Source organism: Lampris incognitus, chromosome 9, assembly GCF_029633865.1.
Source record: "Lampris incognitus isolate fLamInc1 chromosome 9, fLamInc1.hap2, whole genome shotgun sequence".
Lineage (NCBI taxonomy): Eukaryota > Metazoa > Chordata > Actinopteri > Lampriformes > Lampridae > Lampris > Lampris incognitus.
This window is the reverse complement of record NC_079219.1, coordinates 36,343,193-36,361,294: the sequence shown is the minus strand read 5'-3', so window position 1 is coordinate 36,361,294 and position 18,102 is coordinate 36,343,193. Positions and strand designations below refer to the sequence as shown.

The window sequence follows — 18,102 nt, the reverse complement described above, 5'->3', positions numbered from 1 at the left end:
ATTCTCATAATTTACTGTAATGCAATTGTCAGGATAAGAAAGTCATAATTATGTATGTCAATAAAGATACTTCTCAAGAGGAGAGCAACATTTGCACAATCATACCGATTAGTTCGGGCTTGTGTCCAGTCATGAGCTGGTAGAAGATGTGGTAACTCCTCTCAGCGGACAACTGGAAAGTCACCCTGGACTTTTCCAGCAGATCTGTCAAGATAGATAATGTTAAAGTGATATCGTAAGGCAAAGTTGAGTTAAAACATAATTACAAGTTTTTCACAGGACTGCCTCCATCCAGTAAACCAGATGGACCAATCACCAAACCCATTCTCAAGAGATTTACATTAGTGATGGTATACTGAATAGCTACAATACAAAGTGACATATTTATGATCACATGTTTGAGTGCAAATCCAAACAGTGTGTCTCCTTAATACCTCAACTCTAATATACTTACATGTTTCAATATCAGCTGAGGCCAGCTTGCCGGTAGATGCGAAATGGATTCTGATGAAGTCCAGAAAAAGACCCTGATTGCATAACAGTAATAATAATAATAATAATAATAATAATAATAATAATAATAAACTTTATTTATATCACACCTTTCTAAACAATGTTACAAGGTGCCTTACACAACAGGCTAAAATAATGCACATAGTCAAGATAACACAACAAAATACAATAGAAATATAGGACATAATGCCAGATCTGCTCCACAGAACAAGGTAAAACATGGTCAGGATAAAGTCGCAAGAGCATAATTAAAACGAAGATAATTAGAGCTGATAGAACAAGGATTATAATGAAACAAAATAAGGTGATGAAAGAAAAATATACAGTATAAAGAATTAAAAATGTACAATTATAAAAGTAAAAGATAGAAACAAAATAAAAATAGATAAATAAAAAAAATTGGGCAACAATGGATTTACTATTAATGAAAAAAAAAGCCTTCCAATAAAAGCAAGTTTTAAGAAGTGATTTAAAAGAAGGCAGTGAGCTTGCTAGCCTAATTTCCTCAGGTGGGGAGTTCCACAGCTGTGGGGCTCTTACAGAAAACACCCTGTCGCCTTTAATAACAAGGCTGGCTGATGGAGCAGTTAGGATTAGTCTTATATAACGGTCTAGTAAGGCTTTTGGTGACATAGAGGTCACCTGGAAACATTTATGGGGCTTCATTATGTATTACTTACAAAACGGGAGGAGTTGTCATTCCTCACAGTTTTCGCATTACCATACGCCTCCAGCAAAGGGTTGGCTGCAATGATCTGGTCCTCCAAAGACCCCTACGACAGGATATGAAAAGTAAGTCTTCTGACCAAGGTGAATTCATATTTGACAAAAGCTTCATATACTAAGACATATAAGTAGGTAGCATTTTCCCCCCTCATGTTCATATATTTTCAGACACCTCTACGGATAGTTAGGTCACAGACAACAGGTTTTTATTATAGAAAACCAATGTGCCTCTACAGATTAAACATATTTTTTTCCTGTCTTTTGTAGGTCCAGCCAAATACATTAAAAAGCTAATGATAAGACAAAAAAGAGAGCAAAATACCCTTATGGAATAAAGACCAAGCATGAGTTTCAAAGCTGCTTCATATTCATGAAGGCTGCAGCTTCTCTAACCACGTAACCGTTGGAGGATTTTTATTTTTTACCTTTTTTGTCCTTCACCTTTTTTTTCATGTTGGTTGAGCCCTCCTCCTTCTTTTGAGATTCAACAATCATGCAACAGTGCAAGGGCACCCTCCACACCCACTTTATCTCTAGTTTTAATTCTGTTTTTTTTTATCCCCCCCCTTTTTCTCCCCAATTGTATGGCCCAATTACCCCTCTTCCGAGCCGTCCCGGTCGCTGCTCCACCACCTCTGCCAATCCAGGGAGGGCTGCAGACTACCACATGCCTCCTTCGATACATGTGGAGTCGCCAGCCGCTTTTTTTCACCTGGCAGTGTGGAGTTTCGCTAGGGAGATGTAGCATATGGGAGGATCATGCTATTCCCCCCAGTTCCCCCTCCTCCCTGAACAGGCGCCCCGATCGACCAGAGGAGGCGCTAGTGCAGCGACCAGGACACATACCCATATCTGGCTTTCCACCCGTGGACACGGCCAATTGTTCTGTAGAGACGCCCGACAAAGCTGGAGGTCCCCATTTTGGTAGGCAACGGAATAGACCACTATGCTACACAGATGGCCCTCTAGTTTTAATTCTACATTTTACCTGCATTTTGCCTGGGTTGGAATCGGCCTTCTTGCCTCCAGCCACTGCAATTGTTGCAAAGTACTGGATGACTCGCTTGGTGTTGACAGTCTTCCCAGCACCAGATTCTCCACTGGAGGGGACAGAGCTCAGGTTTTATTCCCGAACCTCAAGGAAACCACGGGGGTCAACTTGAACTTAACTTAAGTCACCTGGTTTGGACAGGACTTGGTCAGAACAAGCCCAGAGTACCAGATCAGACCAGACCAGGACCAAGATGTGAAGATCAATTTGACTTGAATTTTTAATATTCTGGAAATTCCATCCAGAAATTCTGGGTATGTGTTCATAAAAAGCTTTGTTTTTGACTCTGCAAATGACAGAATCAGGTGTGAACAGCAAGCCCAACTGCTGCGTTACTTCATTACTTCATTATCATACATAATATGTCTTTATGTAAACAACAGACAGATGAACATAAATAACAGATGATGGCAAACAAATAACATCCATAAATAATCGCTAAGCTATGTTCTTGGAAATGTACCATATTGGAAGCAAATCTATGCAGAGTCATTATTATCATCCTCTATATAAAATCCTCTCATGTTTCTTTACACAATTTGAAAACCAGGTCCTAAACTGTTTGTTTGAACCAGTATACATCTGATCAACAGAAGCTATGTTTTAGCACTCACGTGATGAGGACAGACTGGTTCTCGCGATCTGAAATACAAAAATATACTTTTGATCAGCTACATCTCCGGCAAAAATCTCAAATGTGCAATATCAGTATTTCCTCATTGTAGACAGTCAATAGTGCAACGATTTGCAAAGTAGTCATATTTTTGAGCAGTTTTGTTTTATGCTGTTTCATCAACACTGTAAAGTAGATTAAATGTTACATAGGACTTAATCACTTAAAACAACTCAGCAGGATATTTAAGTTTACCTGTGAATGTCTTTTTTGTTTTACTTCCTCCTCCACTCAACATAAGATAATGATATTTATTTTTAGGTATATTTGTAGGTAGATAAGATAGAGAGATCAACAGACAGACAGACAGACAGACAGATAGACAGATAGACAGATAGATAGATAGACATATAACCTCACCAGTAAGCATGAACTGATAGGCATTATCAGAGATAGAGAAGATGTGGGGTGGGGCCTCAATCCTCTTCTTGCCTCTGTAGGCAGAAACAACCACAGTGTCGTAGACTGGGAGCCATTTGTATGGGTTCACCACCACACAGAAGAGGCCAGAGTAGGTCTGATATGACAGAGAGTATAAAAATGTATTCATTACTCAATGAGAATCTTATTGACTTTTGGCCCCATCATTTCAAAAATGCCAACATTTTTAAAAGTACAGCAATTAAAAGGTGGTGTCTCATCATCTTGTGATACAGGGAGAAAATGTTTTCAGGAGTCGGGTGATGAAAAGAAACTCACGTAGATCATCCACGATGCAAAACGCTCTTTGAGGTTGTACAACACGGCAGGCTCATTGAGATGGGTCATCATGGCCATGTCCTCAATTTTGTCAAACTTTGGAGGATTCATGGGATGGATGTCATTCTCCTTCACTGTGAGAGTCTGTGAAAAAATAATAGAAAACTCAAAAGCCAATTAACCCAATGCTTTAAGAAGGTTTGGCCATGGCTGAGGAAATACTATTAAAGCCAACATGTTCAGTTATGTGTTCAATTACTAAGTTTTCCTCTTTTCTGAAGACGACTTACTACTCAAGAAATTACAAAGGACATCTTCAGTTCTGAATTTGCTTGCAACCTCGTGTTAATTTCATGAGCTTTTGCAGAAGATTGTATATCCAATAAAAGTTTTTACCTTTCCACACAGGGTTTCGACAGTGGCTTTGCCGCCCTCTCTCTTCATGAGTTTACCCTTGAGGTACATCTCATCAGGTTCGGCCACAAAGAAGGCGGTTTTAGCATCGAACGGAGTGTTTTGTGCCTCAAGCCTCTCTTTCTCTGGCTTACGGAGGTAGATGGCTGCAGGGCCATAGGCCTCCATCTCCGCATCTGTGCTCATGATGGCACTCCAGGGGAAACTGCATCGGACAAAAGGACACCGCAACAACCGCACATCATACTTTGTATATGCACACACATTACATCGAGATAGTACTTGGTTGATAGTGTTAATTAATATAAATGCAAAGCCCTTATTCTACCTTTTTATTACACTAACCATTACCACATAATGACTTTTATCAAATTATTTTTATTATCATTTCTTTTGCCTTTGTTGAGCATAATTTACAATTAATTATACAAAAAAAACACAACAACACAAAAAACATGTTGCAAATCTGCAGTGATAGCTCTTAATGGAATACCTTGGTGGCCAATTAAATTGTGTATATTAGATTCATTACTTTAAAATAAAGACCTACCTCTGACCAAACAGAAAACTGAATTAAATCAGATGTAAGCCCCTTGATGCTGTGGAAAAAAAAAGAAAGAAAAAAAAAAGTTGATGGGGCCAAAAATTAGTCAAACCATTTTTTTTTCCTTATCCCCAAATCAGATTGCCCTCTGGGATGTTCAGAGGAAGAAATTACTGAGCAATCAAATGAATGACTACAGCCTTTAAAAGCCTCCACAGGCAATTATACTAATTGCAGCGCTGCACTAATTGCAGTTGTGATTTACAGCAAATGCTACAGTAATGGCGGTCCAACACCACTTATAATGACATTAAAAATTAACTACACATGTACTTACCTGAGTTGGATGCCTGTGTAGTCCTTGGAGGAGTCCAAAGCCACCCTCTTTATATAGTAGGAAGACTGCCTCGTCAGCAGGAGTGGCTTTCTCAGTTTGGTCAAGTATTCTGTCATCCTGTTTCCCGTCTTATGACAGTATGCACCATTTACAGCACTAATATCTCTGTGCAGGGATAATCATCACATCTGTCTTTTCTTCAGCCAATGTGATTCTTAATATCATCTAAATTAATTAGCTCGTTGGGGGCTCTGGTACATTGCTATAAGTAATGCATTCACTACCAATTTCATCATAACTTGGTGTTTGTCAGAAAATTTCCAATTCAAGCATATAGATATATTCAAATAAATAATCATGCTTTGTGAAGTACACTTTTAAACTTGTGTGTACCACATATAGCAGTGATAACAGATTAAATCAAACTTAAACACAGAAATGATCTTGTCTTTCATTTTCTGAAGAGCTGGACAATGGCATCATCAACTTACTGAAAGTTAGTAATATATTTGCTAAATAATAATAATAATAATTTTATTTATATAGCACTTTTCTAAAAAAAGTTACAAAGTGCTTCACAATAAAATAAAATAAAATAAAACCAGACAAGACAAAAATAAGAGTAAGACCAAATAAGTAAAAGTAAAAATAAGAACAGTATCAATAAAAACAGACAAACAGATAGACATTAGCTGTTTCTCATCCATCCTCTTATTAAATTGATATATGCCATGGACATCTGCAGAGTGGTAGCAGAAAAGTGGTAAGTACTCTGCACCCTTTGTGGGCTGTAATAAAATAATAGCAGTGGTGATTTAAATGACATTAATGTTGTCACCTTGTATGTTAGGGGTGCTATCCTGAGCAGCTGTGACCTTTGGAGAGGAACCCAAATGTCACTGGTGTGTATTTGGCCCCATGTATCACAGTTCTGTATTAATTAATTAATATAACTGTCATGTTCACGATGATTATTGTTAAGAAATGACTTATTTATACTACTGCTAATGCTACTTCTAAGAATAACAGTATGCAGTTTTGTCATATTTTGTATTGATGCTAATTTCAAATTGCTTTCACACATTTAACAATGCTTTATGAAATCCTACACTAACTCAAATATTTACTACCTAAATAATGGACATGCTCACTACCAAACCATGTTTATAGCACTAAGCTTTTCTATACAAATAGATGGCGTGTGTTAACAACAAAATGTGTAAAGTATTTCTCACATGAACAAAGCCAATGACTGAACATTTAAAATAGTTTTATGAGTGCCATTTGACTTGCGGTAATTCCTTACTGGCAACGCTCGAGGCATAGTCACGTCCCAGCGTTGGAGAAGGTTCTAGATGTGGCTGGTATGACGTCGCAGGCTGTTCACACATCTCAGGTTGCCATCATAAACCTGCAGCAAAAAGTCATTCCACAAATGTTCAGCGGTATTATGTATCCTGAGAGAATGATCCAGATGAACAGTTGCCATCTCAGCTGGGATGGGGCCAAAATAAATCCGGCTCCTGTCAATAAACAAGATGTCGAGGATGCCGCTACTGTTGTGAAGGCATGAGGTGCAAAAATGGGCACAGGCAGAGAAAGGAAACATGTGAAGTTGGACATTGTGAGTGAGTAGACATTATATTCTGAATCGTTTTCAAAGCTCAAAAGATGCCACTTAGATGAGTGATGAAACGTATCTGTCAGTAAACATTATATCCAGATGAACTGATTCAACCCTCTTTGATTTTCTTATCTAGATTATTGAGCATGCACCAAGATACTTTTTTTTCCCCAAGAGTTTTATTCAGATACAACTGATCGATTCCCCTCGTATGCTCCACCATACTGCATGTTGCATTTAACATCTTTCTTCCCTCATTCATTTAAAGATAGAAGTCTGTTGTGCCTGAGACCCTGAATTGGATTAGGTGGGTGTACGCGGGTGAATGGAAGTCTGTCAATACTGTAGGTAAAACTAAGACCCTGCAGAAAGACTTTTTACAAGTGCAACAAATGAGGCTTGATAATCTGTCAGTCACAAAGTTTGACCTTGTATCTAAATAATCCAGTGTCAAAAAGGGGTTTTTATCAATTGACATTCATTGCAAAAAAAAATTAAAACAAAAATAAATCATGGGATACTTGAGCAATAATTGATGCTGAAAGGATCTATATGATGTTTTATAGATGGAGGCTTTCAAAAAGCTAGCTTTAAAAATTTTTCTACTTGCCTGTTGTCAATAACCACGCTCACAATGCAAAATGGATAATGGCTGTTAAAGGCAACAAAGATTAGTGTGTTCACTTTCAATGGTCCTGTTGCTAGTGTCTTGTTGCCATAAAAAACAGCACTGCAGGATTATAAAAGGAAATGATACACTGCTATAGTGAATCCCTGATAATGTACCACCTTATCTCAAGGAATGTACCTCTGTATGAATGAGTGACACACTTAGAATTGTGCACGGCATTTGTAATGGAAAAAGGCAAAGTGGATTTTTACAAAAATGACACACATCACCAACAATGAGGAAATGTGAATGGGCAATGCTGGCAAAAACAACTGAACATATCATAATTGTAATCATTGAAGCCAATATGATGACTGATATGCTGCCTGTTTGAAAACATAACAGTTTTCATATTTTAAATATGTGTGAATGGAGGAGCTGGTGAAACCACCAAAAGTAAGATACAAACCCCACAACTTATGCTGTCCTGACCCCCTTTCCCTGCACACACACACACACACACACACACACACACACACACACACACACACACACACACACACAATAATAGAACAATATAACACATTCTCATCCCATGGCATCATATATTGACACGTTTGACAAAGCGTCGATATATTGACCCTCTGGCATCTGATTAGAGACATGGCAGATGTAAATGTGAAACTTCAACTCTGATTTTTAAATATTAATAATATACTGGTGGTGGTTAAGTTTAGGGTTGAGGTTAGGTAATGATTATCCTGCTGCATCTCATGCAGATGCTGAAGGGTACCTTGCATATCAATATATGGCACTGCTGGATGAGAATGGGCTCGAAAATTACCCCTGTACACAAAATATGAAAATATAATATTGAAAGTTTCCCTCATGCTACCCTCCCTTTTTGTGTGCCCATGTTAGAAATGATTTCCGTCTACAATAAAGACATAATGCTACCCTACACATACAGCATTTGCAACTGAATTCCATTGTCCCACATTGTTTCTGATGGTAATCAAAAAAGCATTGTGCTATGAGGAGAAAATAGCTGGTCCAATATCGCGTGTGATTGCATTGAATGCTATCTGATGGAGATGGTGAAAATGTAGGCCTGTATAGAGTGAATGTTGCTCTGCATGGGCACACTGATAGCAATGAGATACAAGAATATAAAACAGCAGGACTAAATTATACTTAAATTATAGCACAAGCAACGTTTATGCCACAACCCATAAATACATGGGGTAGGTGAATGATGTGGAATAACTCAAGAGTACATTTATTACACGGTGATATATGGTGACATCTTATATGAAGGGATGGGTATGACATCCTTCATATTGTCAATGGACAGCGTATCAGTTCAGCTCACATCACATCAGTATGCCCAAATCAGTTGTGTCTCATTTGATTTAGCTTTTCATTCACACCTCTATTCCACATTTTATACTTATCTTTCAGCTGGCTGATCCTATAATCTTTTTCACATCCTCTGTTTCTCCAAGTCTCCGACATATTCTCTATATATCAGACTCTCTTTCGCCATTGTTTCTTGTGTTCTCTATATTTTTTTTTCCATTGTAAAGTCTTACAAACTGTCTCCTGCTTGGTTTGCATCCATCTTGGTTTTGCACCTATCTCCTTCATCTTTCCCCGACGAGTTGTATTCAGATTTACCACAACCACCCTGCAAATAATAACATTACACAAACACACTGAAATAACTCCAGTGCACATTCATTTTCTCAGATTCTAGAAATTCTAGAAAACTCCTACAATCTTATCTCCTCCCATCAAAGCTATTTTTCCCCAACCACCCTGAGATCTCAAACAGAGACAGTAAGGAAGACAGACACACATGCTGCCGTCTGTCTAAAATAAAAACACATGTAGAGGAGGGAGGCAGAGGAGGTCAAGACGGGGGATAAAGGAATGATGGGGAACTGAATTGAGATCGGGGGACTCGAAGGAAAGCAGAGAACGTGAGGACAGGAGAGAAATGAGGTTTGAATGAGAGGTGAAGGAGTAAGTAATGAAAGTTGAGTAAAATACAAACACGGGAGAAGAGCGAGATAAGGCATCGCAGAAAGGAGAGGGTAAAGAATGCAGAATGGAAGAAAGGGGAGAGCAAAAAGGGGGGGGGAAAGGAAAGCAGATGTGAACGAATCCTCGTAACAGAAATGCAATATGTTTTGGTCCCCAAAACCCACAAACCAACACTGTACTTTGAATGATCGTGCATCAGGTTGTAGAAAACGACCGGCTGGGAGTTTACAAGGAGAAGCTCTTCAAACCTTTTCTTCTCTGTGAGTCTTAGGGCAGCATGGCTCAGGAGGTAGAGAGGGTCATCTTGTAATCGGAAGGTCGCTGGTTCGATTCCCCGGCTTATGTAGAGAGCATGCTGAAGTGTCCTTAAGCAAGACACTGAACCCCTCACTGCTCCTGATGAGCAGGTTGGCGCCTTGCGTGGCAGCCTCCACCATCATTGCATGATTAAAGAAGGTTGAATCAGTTCATCTGGATGCAGTGTTGATCGGCAGATACGTTTCATCACTCATCTAAGTGACCTCTTCAGTTGAGACCGAAGAGGCTATATAAGAGACTGAAGCGCTATATAAAGGCAGCTCATTTATCATGTCATGTAGGTTTGCTCGTACTGAAACTTTTCTAACCTCACTTCTGAGAAGATAAGACAGTCTTGTGGGTTGCATTTTTTAATTGTATAATTGAATGACTGCTTTATGTTGAGAATTGGGCTAGTGTGTGAATTGTTTTTGTTTTTATATTTGTGTTGCAGTGCTTAAAAGAAATATATTGACAGGCAGTCTCAGTTCATTACAGAGTTCAGAAAAATCCCTATCACTTTTATCCCTTGGACAGAAAATGGCCTTAGCCATATATATATTATTTTTTTGATAGATTTATTATAAGCACATTGTGAGGGACAGCTGAGAATAATCTAAGGAAATTTGTGAAAACCAATAACGTATTTTTCAATTTAGACCCTTACAAACAGTCAAAGTCATAATGAATCCAAAGGGGGGGGGGCATTTAAGAATGATGAAAAAGCAATGGACAAAGTGAGACAGTGCAGCAGGGAAAAAAGCTAAAACAAACATGTGAAAGGTATGTAAGAAAGGAAAAGGATTAGAAAGGAGTGGAGGGAATAAACAGAGGGAGAAGGGAGATAAGCAACCGAGGCAGAAGGGAATGGAAATGTGTGACTGGTACACACAGATACAGAGGCTGGATAGTTTATTTCTCTCTCTCTCTCTCTCTCTCGCTCCCCTCCCTTCCTCTCTCCTGCTCCCTCCCTCCTCTTCACATCTGTTTTGACCCAGTAAACTCTACAGTGAACCTGAATCGCCGCCTCTGATTGGCTGCATGTGTGCGCTTGCGCCATGTGACCAACCACACACCCATTTTTAAGCCCCACCTTTAAAGCTGAAGATGCAGTTTTTGTAAAACATCCCTCTCCTCTTCACATTCGGTAATGCCAGGACTCGTGCCTTTCCTTCTCCGTTCCTCTTCTTGCATCATCTCTCACTTCCCTCTCCTCCCTTTCTCTCTCTACTATCCACCTCATGTCTCCTCTTCTCTCCTCTCCTCTTCTGTCATTTTATCTAAATTTCTCATTGCTCCTCTTTCCTTTCTCCTCTCTCTTCGTGATGTCTGCCTTCCTCTTACAAAGGGCCAATGTGACTATTTTGCATCATCTGTCTGATCCATCCAGCTGAAAGGCACGGTGTGATATTTGATCATCTTGACTGTATGGGACACACTATAAATAATAACTGTGAAAAATGTAATATGGATGTGAATGGAGCATGAGTCTCTTTTCTCATGATTCCTTCTCTTCTCTTCTCTTCTCTTCTCTTCTCTTCTCTTCTCTTCTCTTCTCTTCTCTTCTCTTCTCTTCTCTTCTCTTCTCTTCTCTTCTCTTCTCTCCTCTCCTCTCTCTCTCTCTCTCTCTCTCTCTCTCTCTCTCTCTCTCTCTCTCTCTCTCTCTCTCTCTCTCTCTCTCTCTCTCTCTCTCTCTCTCTCTCTCTCTCTCTCTCTCTCTCTCTCTCTCTCTCTCTCTCTCAGATTTTGGTTAAATAGTGTAGTGTGTGGGGTAAGATGAATCGGGGATGGTATATGAGTATTTTTCGTTTGATTAATTTGGTGGGGGTCTGTAGGCTGGAAGCCATGCTAAAGCCTAAAGTTTGCCTCACCATTCTCTGTCTTCTGTGTTTTAATTTTTAATTATTATCCTTTTTGATGCTGTAGAGTTCGATGTGTTGGAGAGCTTCCATTTCAATATTCGTTAAGATTAAAAAAAAAAATCATGTTCGCCCAACATTTGAAGGTCCTTGGTTCGACACAGGGCAGAAACATTAACTCTTTCAATGAAATCAGTAGAAAGAAAGACAGGACCATACTGCTATAGTATATCTTGTTATATATTAAGTCATTCAACGTATAATTGCTGTACCATAACTAATTTATTCTTATAACAGTCAACATATTGTAACAGACTGAGTGACATGTTAGTTTTCAACTGTTATGTTACGAGTGTCACTGTGTTAAGTGTAACTGTGTTGCCATGTTGTTTGTACATTAGAAATTGTTCTCTCTCTCTCTCTCTCTCTCTCTCTCTCTCTCTCTCTCTCTCTCTCTCTCTCTCTCTCTCTCTCTCTCTCTCTCTCTCTCTCTCTCTCTCTCTCTCTCTCTCTCTCTGCACATGCGTGAGTGTGTGAGTGAGTGAGCATGTGGAAGTGAACTCGAGTGACTGACTTTAAAATAAATTTTCTTCTATCTTGTGTTTGTATGTGCTTTAAGTTATGGTGGTGGTAGTTTTTAGTTGTAGCTAGTGGTGTGTCAGTGCTAGGGATGATGCCAAGGCTAGTGATGGGGTGAGTGAAGTGGTTGGTGCTGTTGCTGAGCTCAGTGCTGGGCTCGGTGCTGGGCTCGGTTCTGGGCCAGTGCTGGGCTTGGGGCCAGTGCTAGGGCTGTTGCCAGGGTCAGTGAAGTGGTTGGTGCTGGAGACGGCGCTAAAGCTGGTGCTAGGGCTGGTACTAGTGCCGGAGTTGGCGAATGGTTGGTGTCAGGCTCAGTGCTGGGGTTGGTGCTGGGGTCAGTACAAAGGTTCTTATGGTCAGTGATGTGCAGATGGAGGACTGCATCAAAGCAGAGGGTCTCAGTACAGCTGAGGCTGTGGGTGAAGCTGTGAGCAAAGCTGTGGGTGGAGCTGAGGTTCATGCTTATGTCAATGTCGAGGACATATACATGGCAGAAGATGAGGATGAGGAGGTTTTGAAAGCTCCAAAATAAATAAATAAATAAAATAAAGACATGTGAGACACAGTGAGACAAAAAAAGGTTCTTTTCAACTAAAAGACAAACAAGTAAACAAAGAGAAGCTGGACCTCTCTGAATCCAGCATGGAGGATGATAGTCCTGCATGTGAGGGGGAATAGAACCAGACAGGAGCATGTCTATGTTCCCTCAACTCTATTTCATTGAACTTACCTAAACTTAACCCAACCTACCTTAACCTGACTTAACCTCAACCTCTACCTAGCCCTAACCTTAACCAACCCTTATCTTAACCTAACCTTAACTGATAGCTAACCTATTCAAAAGTTAACTCAAAAGTGAACATAGGGCTGACCCCAACCAGACAGGACTACAGGGTGGATAAGATAAAACAGTCCCTCAAAAGAACCAAATCTAAAACAAAACAAGAATGTGAAGAGGGTCAACATTAGAGACTACTTCTCTGATAAAAGTCTCTTTGTAGATTTTGGAAGGTCCCATGTGAGCAAAGGATGGGGCTCTTTTACTGACCAAGACGTATATAGACTGAAGAAAATAAGAAAATAGTTCTTATAGTTAAACAAGAACTGCAGAATGATGAAAACAGACCAAGTTTTCTTTAATCCTTTTAATTTTTAGCTGTTACTTTTTTATTTCTCTGCTCATGAGTAATTTTGATATAGCCACTCTTGATCTAAATAGAGCAAGAGACATAAGGAAGTTGTTATTTGAGTTGTTAAAGTTGAACTGTGTTGAGTTTTTTTTTTTTACAAGAAACACACAGTGACAATGAAAACGCTACTGACTGGAAGAAGGAGTGGGCTGGGGAGTTGTTGCACAGCCAAAGGAGTCTCACTAGTGTGTGTGTGTGTGTGTGTGTGTGTGTGTGTGTGTGTGTGTGTGTGTGTGTGTGTGTGTGTGTGTGTGTGTGTGTGTGTGTGTGTGTGTGTGTGTGTGTTTGTTCATGGGGGGTGGGGGGGTTGGCATCCTGTTCTCCAAAAGCTTACTCCCAATCTTGTATGACGTGGAGGAGGTAATGGAGGGCAGGATGCTAGCCGTAAAGGCAAAGTTTGAGGGTTTTAACTCTGTTTTTATGAACATATATACTTCAGTCCTGACAGGGTACAGTTTTTAAACAAAGCCACCAGGTTTTTAGAAAATTACAACCCAAAAGACTTTTTTTTTTATTTTGGGGGGTGATTTTAATTATACAGAGAATCTGGTTTTCCATCGAAACCCTCCACAGCCACAAACTGCATCGCAGCATGTGATAGTACACATGAGCCAGACACTTTGACCTAGTGGACTCTGGAGGAGATGCCTTTCTTTTGTTTGCCAGAAAATGATGCCTGTTGGTTTTAGCAATCATTTTATTGTGATTTGTAGTGTACGTATAGCCAACCTAAAACCCAAAATTGCCTTTTGACATTTTAATAACTCACTTTTGCAAGATACACATGTAGTTTTTTTTTTCTGGAACGATTTTAGAGCAAGAAAACTTGATTTTACCTCCCTGTGACAGTGATGGGATTTTGCCAAAACCAAGATTAGGCAGCTGTGCCAGCAGTATAATCTCAATGTCACACGGGACATCACCAGGTCTGATCACAATCTAGAGCTTGAAATTGGGCAAATACAGAGATTGGCAGAGTCCACAGGAAATCGAGGACATATTGAAGTCTTCAAAGCTAAGATTAATGGTCTTAAAGACCTATTAGGCATTCAGGCACAAGGGACACTGGTTTGCTCCTGTTTTCTGAAAGCTACACAAATGGATGCACCCTCCAAGTTCTTCTTCTCTCTAGAGAGGAGGAATGGACAGAGCCGATGCATCCATTTGCTGTGAACAGAAATGTTGGCAGAGATCACTGACCCGGAGAGATCCGGGGACTGGCAGCCTGGTTCTATGCTGAACTGTACAGCTCTGAGTACAGGGAGGACAAGGAACGGCTGAATTCCTTCTGTCAGAACCTTCCAAAGGTCTCAAATGAGTCAAACATCAACCTGGACGCTCCACTGGCAGTGGAGGAGGTCAGTGCAGCTCTGCAGGGTATGGTGGGGTGGAGTGGGGGAGCTGGAATCGACAGACTCACTGTCAAGTTCTATAAAGCCTTCTAGTCTGAGCTCAGTGAAGATCTTTTAATGGTTTTAAATGACAGTTTTAAATATATTGAGCTGCAGGATGGCAGCCCTGCTTCCAAAAAGAGATCTCCAACACCTTAAGAACTGGTACCCTGTGTCACTTATGTGCACAGATTATAAAATCTGATCTAACACCTTGGCCAACCAAATGTGGGAGGTGATGGACCAGATCATTCACTGGGACCAAACGTAATGTGTGCCAGGGTTGGGAGGGTTAGTATATTTCAGTTACTTTTGGATTACCTCAATGTCAAATATGAAAAAGAAGACTAAAGAAAATATACCAATAACATGACTTTTACCTAAGTGCATTTTGTAAGAACTACTGAACTGTCAAAAAGAACATTAGAAAAGAAATTCAGGCATAAAGCCTATGGATTCCAAATTAAAGTACAGGCTGTGTCTGTACATGTCCCACATTGCCCCGCACAATCACACTATTTGTCCCACATTTGGTTTGTTGGTATCTGGTCACTTTACATGCAGGCCAGTTTGATCTCCACTGAATCTGTTGCAGTGCAAACACTAGGGATTTTAACAACCAGTCCTTTTTTGAATCTTGAATCTTGGCATCTGGTCACTTTACATGCAGGCCAGAGTTAAAGAAGGTGCCACAGAGACAAATTTGGACAGCCCGTCAGTACGGTTACCACCTTTAGCTCAGAAAAACAAGGGACATTAACCTTATCCCATCTCAGCTCCCACGACCACCTAACCAGGCCCCATTAGCCCCAACTCAATGAAAAAGGTTGCTTTTCTTTAAATAAATAACAACTTCCCTGATTCTATGGATGCACACATGGTGGGGTATTAGTTCAGCATGTGCCAGGCTTGAAAGGTTCATGTGACTGGAAATACACAATAGGCTAGGCAACTGCCTACAGTAAGTAGACCTGGTGGAGTAATGTCTCCAGAAAACACACATGTGGCTTACATGTTTCAGTTAAGTGCTTTATTGGCAAACAAAAGCGACACACAAAACAAATTCAATGAACATATCAATGAACTATTGTACAAATGTACAATGTACTGTTTTTTATATTTCTTAACAAAATTATATTATTTGATTTAATAATAAATGTACAATTTCAGGATTTAGGGAAACTGCTCTGGTAAACCACCACAATTTTCAGGTAACTATATTTTCTTACTTAACTTGCCCTGTTAAATCATACATATATACACTCACCGGCCACTTTATTAGGCACACCTGTCCAACTGCTCGTTAACGCAAATTTCTAATCAGCCAATCACATGGCAGCAACTCAATGCATTTAGGCATGTAGACATGGTCAAGACGATCTGCTGCAGTTCAAACCGATCATCAGAATGGGGAAGAAAGGTGATTTAAGTGACTTTGAACGTGGCACGGTTGTTGGTGCCAGACGGGCTGGTCTGAGTATTTCAGAAACTGCTGATCTACTGGGATTTTCACGCACAACCATCTCTAGGGTTTACAGAGAATGGTCCGAAAAAGAGAAAATATCCAGTGAGCGGCAGTTCTGTGGGCTAAAATGCCTTGTTGATGCCAGAGGTCAGAGGAGAATGGCCAGACTGGTTCGAGCTGACAGAAAGGCAACAGTAACTCAAATAGCCACTCATTACAACCGAGGTATGCAGAAGAGCATCTCTGAACGCACAACACGTCGAACCTTGAGGCAGATGGGCTACAGCAGCAGAAGACCACACCGGGTGCCACTCCTGTCAGCTAAGAACAGGAAACTGAGGCTACAATTCGTACAGGCTCACCAAAATTGGACAATAGAAGATTGGACAAACGTTGCCTGGTCTGATGAGTCTCGATTTCTGCTGCGACATTCAGATGGTAGGGTCAGAATTTGGCGTCAACAACATGAAAGCATGGACCCATCCTGCCTTGTATCAACGGTTCAGGCTGGTGGTGGTGGTGTAATGGTGTGGGGGATATTTTCTTGGCACACTTTGGGCCCCTTAGTACCAATTGAGCATCGTGTCAACGCCACAGCCTACCTGAGTATTGTTGCTGACCATGTCCATCCCTTTATGACCACAGTGTTCCCATCTTCTGATGGCTACTTCCAGCAGGATAACGCGCCATGTCATAAAGCTCGAATCATCTCAGACTGATTTCTTGAACATGACAATGAGTTCACTGTACTCAAATGGCCTCCACAGTCACCAGATCTCAATCCAATAGAGCACCTTTGGGATGTGGTGGACCGGGAGATTCGCATCATGGATGTGCAGCCGACAAATCTGCAGCAACTGCGTGATGCTATCATGTCAATATGGACCAAACTCTCTGAGGAATGTTTCCAGTACCTTGTTGAATCTATGCCACGAAGGATTAAGGCAGTTCTGAAGGCAAAAGAGGGTCCAACCCGGTACTAGCAAGGTGTACCTAATAAAGTGGCCAGTGAGTGTATATGTATATATGTATATATGTGTGTATATATATATATATATGTGTGTGTGTATATATATATATATATATATATATATATATATATATATATATATATATATATATATATATATATATATATATATATATTATGTTAGGGTTTGTGGAAGACCCCAAGCGCACGACACCAGACAGAGATGGGGTTAGCCGAAAACTGGCGTACTTTATTCCTTACGCGTACAAATAGTTAAACATCGGAAGGCAATGAGCGACAAGGAAAAAACGGAAAGTCCAAGGGGGAAAAACTCGCGGGTAATCCAAACGGGAACACGGCAGGATACTTCCACGGGGAAACTTTGCAAGGGAAAAACATGAACCAAGGGCTGGGATGAGTTCGTAGAGAAAAGGACCGTGAGGGAAGCGTAGCCGCTACTGCGGGTGCGGTGAGGTTACAACACGAACTGACAACGGGCACGTGGGAGGCCACCAAATTTAAGCCCAGCCCTGATGACTAAGCCCGGCCCTGACGAGCCGATTGGCTGCCGGCGCGGGGTGGGCATAACATATTAACCACTAAGTGGGCATCACAAGTTGTGTGGGTTTTTGCTGATATAAAATGAGATTTAAAAGCTGCAGCTGCCTTTTTTGGGGACCTTTTTATTTTCAGATTAATTTGGATTATGTGATTATCTAATTCAATTAAGTAAAGTCAAGTTTATTTGCATAGCCCAATATCACAAATTACAAATTTGCTTCAGGGGGGTTTATAGCAACACAACATCCTGTCCTTAGACCCTTGCTTCGGATAAGGCACAGCTCCCTAAAAAAAAAAAAAACTTCACCAGGGAGAAAAAATAGGATGAAACCTATTTTTTGAACCTATGTTTATTTTTTAATTTTTATTTATTTTAATTTTTAGAAACTTAAGTCTTTGAAATAAAAAAAAAGCTCTCTTTCCTGCTCCCCAGATGCAAATGAATCCAAAACTAATGGAATTAGCCGTAGACCTGATGTTCAAGGGCGTTTTCACACCTGTAGTGAGTTTTCCCTGTGATGGACTGCCGGCCTGTCCAGGGTGTCTCCCCGCC

At 40.3% G+C, this 18,102-nt stretch overlaps 1 pseudogene; it reads right to left on the bottom strand.

Moving 5' to 3' along the window:
• The window catches only part of LOC130118534 (myosin heavy chain, fast skeletal muscle-like), a 33,101-nt pseudogene extending 28,839 nt beyond the window's left edge, over nucleotides 1-4,262 (bottom strand).
• Nucleotides 4,263-18,102: the final 13,840 nt, after the last annotated feature.